Source organism: Chamaea fasciata, unplaced genomic scaffold, assembly GCF_029207755.1.
Source record: "Chamaea fasciata isolate MVZ Bird 193981 ecotype frontalis unplaced genomic scaffold, bChaFas1.0.hap1 SCAF_10, whole genome shotgun sequence".
NCBI classification, from domain to species: Eukaryota; Metazoa; Chordata; class Aves; order Passeriformes; family Sylviidae; genus Chamaea; species Chamaea fasciata.
Window position 1 is genome coordinate 25,063,294 of NW_027094095.1, and position 6,482 is coordinate 25,069,775.

General features: G+C 43.6%; 1 long non-coding RNA gene across 1 annotated transcript; it reads left to right on the plus strand.

The window, feature by feature from the left end:
* The first annotated feature begins 254 nt into the window (after positions 1–254).
* LOC136294963 (uncharacterized) lies at positions 255–5,906 on the plus strand. The gene is made up of 5 exons (XR_010722552.1): positions 255–387; positions 666–812; positions 1,114–1,211; positions 3,897–4,004; positions 4,604–5,906. It is a non-coding gene; the product is annotated as an uncharacterized lncRNA (long non-coding RNA).
* Positions 5,907–6,482: the final 576 nt, after the last annotated feature.

Genomic DNA, 6,482 nt, shown 5'->3' on the forward strand with positions numbered 1-6,482 from the left:
CATCCAAAGAAGTTGAACTCCAGGTCAGAGGAAATCTGATCATCCTCTCCCACCTCCTACCCCTGAGTGGCTGTTCATTAAGGTGAGGTATAGCTTTACCTTCACAGGACACTCCTTTTGCTCTTTATCAGCCCTGCTGAACACTGAGCAGGTCACATATGGCCTCTGTCAGCTACACTGCAAATCTTTTGTACCTTTTAATGAAAACATTGCCAGTGTTTTCCTTCTGTCGCTGTTGGAACCCAGCCGCATCTTGGTGATAAATGGTGTCTATTGATGAAGGAATGCCCCAGCCAGACCCACGACTCTGCAAGGACACTGTGCTGATCCCAGACTGCAGCCAGGGGTTGCCTCCACCAGCCCTGGGGTTCCAGCTCCTCCCTGCAGGTGGGCCAATAAAAATCTCTGTCACTTCTTTTTCCACCAAGCATCAGGAAGGCTGAATTTCTGTATTAAATCACATTGTTGTCATAGCTACTAAATTTTGAAATTGTCTATCATCAACTTCAAAACACAAGCTGAAAAGTTGTATTTTGGGTTTCTTTTACAAAAATCTCTCAATTTAAAGTGCCAGAGAGCTTGTTTCAGTTTGATAATGGGCAGTGGAATAGTTAGAGTTTATGGCAATCAAGTGAATGGTTTGCATTTGTGTTACATAAAACCAGAGACCAAGATGTGAAAGGAAGGGATGAGAAAGACTTTTGAACCCAAGAACCAGCTTGTGTGCCCTCTTCCACATGAATCTACTGCTGGTCTGAGGAGACAAACCTGAGCTCCTTCTGCTGCTCCTTCTGAGTCCCTACCTGGGTCAGGTAATGAGTGCCATTCCTTGTTTTGAGAGTCCTGTACAGTGTAGATACCGACCTGATTTGAGCTCACAGCTCTCCTGTGCTTTCCTGTGGTTCAGTCCTGGGAGAATTTCCATTTCCAAGAGGAAATGCTAGTTCTCCCAAAGTTCACCAGAACCTTGCTGATGCCAGAGCAGGCATTTAGTCCTGTGACCTTTTTGTGGTGACAATCACAATTATGGAAGATTCGGTCCTCCTCTTTGATCCAGCTTAAAGCTACTCTAACAAGAAGAAATTTGCAATGTTTTAATTTTTTTTTTTTTAGACAGATCACCAGCAGATTAAACTCCCCATGCAACTCTGCAATTGTTAGTATTGAGACAAAAGGAGAAGTTGGTCCATATGGCCAGGAGCTGGAGAAAGGTGAGTTCCTGATCATTGAGTTCAATGATCTTAAATCACTTTAGAGCAGCCATTCATCCGCTCCATTTAAAGAGTCATGATTTCATTGTTGGATAATCTTAGGTCAAGCCCAAGCTGGGTGTCAAGATGGGTGGTCATCCCAATAAAATATAGGATATCGGGATGCAACTCAATTTGGCAAGTAACCTGCCAAAGTCAGTGACCTTGTAATTAATGTCTTAAGTAAAGGAAAAGAAAATCTTCTCTTACAGGAAGGGAAAGACATTTTAATGTCTTCAGGGAGTTACACGACTGAGCAATGCTGTCTGAAAATGGTAGTTGGGGAAAGGAATTGCTCTCAATTTCCGGTTTCAATACTTCACTCACAGATGCAGGAGACTGGAGAAGTCAAGCCAACCTAACGATCATGGGTTCAAGCATATTTTTTTCTATTCAGCCTGAATAGGCTTCTCTGACCTTTACTGAGAATCTATCACAAAAGATCTTATAAAGATACATTACCATCCCCTTGATATTTTTCTTTTCTGTTTCTTTCTTTCGTTTCAAAAGTACGATGACTTTTCCAAAGCCACTGTGTCTGTAAATTGAAATTCCACTCAAACACTGCCTTGGCCACCCAGCACATCAGTGCTTGTGTCTTCAGCCTTCACTGTAAAGGGTTTTCTGGAGACTCAGGAAAAATGGGGAAATAATGCACTTGTGTTTCTCTTCAAAGCAAGGCAGCTAGATACAGGGCAGATTAACCTGATAGTCACATTTCTGCCTTTGGTTTAAGACAGCTTTTGCACTGCTTGAGGCAACTCAGCAGCCTTTCTTCCTGGGGACACCCAGTTTGAAAGCATTCCTGAACATGTCCTCCTCAACAAGAGGTTCCACACTCTTCCATAGTATGGGCAAAGCTGCATGGCTGTGGTCTGTGGATGAGTACCCGGCCCAAGGGGAAGAGAGAAGGTGGCAGGAGCAGGATGAGAGGGCAAGGGGGACAGAGATTTCTGTAGAAGAATCTGGCTATCCCCTGCTCAGCTACAATTAGAGTTTCCTCATGCCTGGCACTACTGAAAGGACATAGCACTCATAAGGAGTTTGTACAACCTGCTCATTTCTCCCTTCAGCCTATTAGATGCAAAACACCACTTTAAGAGACTTCTGCCTTTTAAAGGATCTTCACAAGTCCGGGAGGGAACTTCCATGGTTCTTTGACCTCTTCTGTATACAACTGACAGAGAGTTACCACCTGTGTCACCTGTCCAGCATGTAATCTCTGCAAACTATGGGAATTCTTATCCAGAGCTTTGGTAGTCATAGCAAGACGCAACTGCAACAGCAGCAAATTACATCATCAGAGCTGGGTGTTTTTTTATTCACTGCTGGCCTTTTAGGCCACAATAACATTGTGGAAGGAGATGAGCTGTTTCTCTTTGCTAGTGGATTTTGGAAGGTTGATCGAAAGGGGATTTGTCCAGTCGGTTAAGGAAACTGGTGTGGGGGAGGGAGAGTACATTTATGTGAGAAGTCACGGCTGTTCCCACAGAACAGAGATGAGAAAACCACTTCTTCCCCCAATCTGCTGTCCCATTACCCATCTGCCTGAGCTTGAACTGCTGTGTGACTGAAATGAATCTGACCTTCAGAAACAAGCAGCAAAATGTTACTTTTTATTCTACACATATTCTAGCCTTTGGGTAAATGCCTTGGTGGTCTGATACACGCTGGCACAAAGGAGCCATTAATGGCACTGCGACTCTCAAGGAAGCGGCCGTGCCACCTAGGAAGGCACTACAGTCATAATTCTCCCAAAGGGCTTTTGCTTTCTTTCCCACCTGCCCCAGATCAAAGGCGTCAAGGAAAATGGATTTCAGGAGGTGGGGGGGCTTTGCTGTTTTGAGCATTTGCTTGTGTGTTTTACTGCCATATCCCAGTGGTTGTGCAGCCCTGGTGAAAACCGGAGCTCTATTATTAATTCTCTTGTATCAGTAGAAAGGAGCAGGGCAGCGGGGTCAAGGGAACTGAAAGAGGCCTTGCAAGGCAAGCAAAAGAAAGCATTGAGGGGAAAGTAGCACTATCAACTCCTGTGATGTGATAGCAACTTTCACCATCCTTGACCTCTTTCTGAAAAACTGTGCCTATCAAAGGTAAATGGCTGTGCTGGGAAAGCTTAGAAATTGGACTGGAGAGCAGTTTCAAAAGGATTTTAAAAGCACTGGGAAAAAAAGAGTAACTACATGTTTTGTATGAAAAGTGAAATGTTGATGATAATATCAGTAATGTTTTTGAAATGAGAAATTAAGCCTATGGTCAATAATGATATTAAAAGGAAATGATTCAAACTAATCACAGGCTGAAATGCAACAGTCTAAGGATTCACAAATATGATCAAAGATGTTTGTGTACATATGCTGTAATGAAAAATTCTTTATATATTTTTTACATATAACCACTCTCTGTAGGATTGTTTAGGTTTTGTCTTAGACATAACACTATGTTTTATACAAGCTGAAGTGTAGTTTTTGTAAAACACATGGTTTAATGCCATTTCCCTGACTATGGGCAGGGAGGTGAATTCTGGTGGGGACTGAAGCACAAAGGTAGTGGCCACCATGAAGCTCCTGAGCCAAAAGATATTTTGGGACACACCACTTTTAAAAGCTTACAAAACAAGGTAATGACTCAAAGTCATGATTGCAGTGGAGAAGAAGAAACAAGGGGATCATGGCTTCAAACATGCTGAGAGCAGTCTTTCCTGGGCCCTCTACTCCTTGCAGTGTAAGGGACATGTCTGTGGAAAACAGCAAGGTATTATTTTTTCTTTTCTGCTTTCCTACTTAAAACAACAACAACAACAACAAAAACCCAAACAAACAAACAAAAAAAAACCAACCAAAAAAAACCCCAAACACAGAGCTGGCTCAGTTTGTATGCTGATTTACATCCAATGAAATTCCCATCTCTTGGTCTAACTTGTGCAGTCACTTGAGCAAATGCGGAAATCTTCATTACAGAAAGTCACCTGTGTAAGTGTTTTCCAGCTGTGAGATGCTTCATTCCCTGTACAGGTTTTTAGGATTACTGTTAGAGTCAGGACTTTCTCTGAGGGAGGAAGGGAGAGAGGAAGCGATCTGTTTATCCACGTTTCTGTGAAATTGCCATTAACCTGTGACACCATGCAAGGCTTGCTGGCTCTACCTGCTGGCTAGAGGGGAAAGCACACCCCCCTGACTAGAATGTCCTTAAAGCATTAATGTGCCATTTCATGAGACAGTGGATTAGAGATAAGAGAAGAAATCAAAAAGCAGCTGCTACCTGATCATTTTCAAGCTGTCAGGTATGCCAGCAGAGAAAGACGGATGGTGTGGAGCAGGGGGAATTGATAACGTTTCTCTGCTTCCTCTCAGGCTCTCAGTAACTGAGAGATGAAAAACATCAGCCTGAAAACCAGTCCCACCGCAGCAGTTTCATCTGTGTGAAGATTGAAGCTCAGACCATCGTCTGCCCTGCTGCAGCTTGGAGAATTAGGGATCAACTCCATTTGACTTCAATCTCAGCCTGGTCTAGGGCACTGCAAAGCCATGGGGCTGCAAGGAAGGTTTTCATTATTGGATTTAAGCTCCATGGTCTGAGCTCTGATGGAAAAAATGAACAGTTGCAAAAGCAAAAAGGGGCTTGTCTGTGGTTTAGCTGATCCCTTTTTATTTGGTGTATCTGCAGGAATGAAGTGAATGGTCTCTTCTCTCAGCTTTTTCTCCAAAAAACGACTCCTCCAAACAGCAATTCTTACGCAACCAGTATTACAATCTTGACATTGTAATCCTTTCCTGAACACATTTTCAAAGTTGACAGTAAAGAATAGAGTGTTTTTTCCTTCCTAACTGCCATCCCAGCCTGGCCCTTCGTGTCAGCTGGAGCTCTCCTGTTCATATCTTGTCACAGGCAATCCAAGGTATGCCTCTCCAGGAGCCTTAGGGAGCTTGCATGCCAAACCCGGAGATGAAAATCAGTGGGTTTCCTGTGGAAAAAATGCTCAGAAATCTTATCAGCCCAATAATGCTCATTTCCAGACATGTCTAATCCTGAGGGACTTGCCACTGGATTTACATCTGGATTGTATAAGTTTCACTGAAACACCTGCATCACGCTCCCTCTCCAGTCAGTGGAAAAGATCAGCAGGGTTGACAGAGTACTGCTGGAGGTACTGGCTGGGCTGTAGAATACAGCAGGAGTGTAGAGTGACGAGTGTCCTCACTTGGGCACTTCAACAAAGGGCAGAAAGCAACAAGGATACACTGGAGCCATAGCTGGTAACTTTGAGGTATCAGGCTGGATCTCAGCTCCAGTCTTTCTAGAGCAAACCCTGAATAATCTGGTTTTATCCCTCAGAGGAGCAGCTGAGCCTCAGCACACTAAAAAAGGCTTGTGTCTCTGGAGAATGAAGAGGTCATTTTTAAAGCAGAACCACTCAGTGAAGGAAGGATCTTCCCCAACCTCTGCCACATATTTGCTAAACTTTGCTCTCCCTGGGGTCAGGACTCTGCAGTTAGACCACCCTAGGCGGCCTTTGAAAACCTCTGCTATTCAGGAGATGTACCTATGGGATTTCCCCAGCACAGATCACAAAGGGTTTTTTCGTCTCTCACTTAATCCTTCAAACTATTGTCCCACGCACACTGACAGTGACACGAAGAGCTGATGTCTTCCCTGAGAGACGTGCTCTTCTCCCATAAGTAAGAAACTCAGATGGGAGTGCTCAGCTGGGTGTTTATGGCCCCCTCTGGGTACAAACTGGAGAGAGACATTGCAGCTGGGCTGTCCAGCTATGAACAGATTGGATCCCAGATTCTTTGTCCAAAATTTACTACCACCACCGAGCACAAAAAACAAATACATCAAAACCTCATGGATTGAGAAGCATCTGTCCAGTGTTCTGGTGGAGATAAACCATGACATTGTCCTTTTGTTGCTATGTAGGATGAATTCTGAGCAATTTTCTGCCAGGACCTGAAATCATTCTGTGAGACTTTTAAAAGGTGCTCTGAAGATTGGCTTTTCAACTTGTGAATGAGCAGCAGAGATGACCAGGAATAGTTGTTGCATCTTTAATACATGCCTGCCATACTGACTGCATAATCTGTGGCCAGAAAATCAGCAAAACTCCCCAAAACAACACCCCTTTGAAAAGTCTGATTATTTGTATTACTTGCATTTCCTTCCAACAGCTGCTTTGGACACAGTGATGTCAAAATATCCTAAATAAATACTACATTCACAATAGTTCTA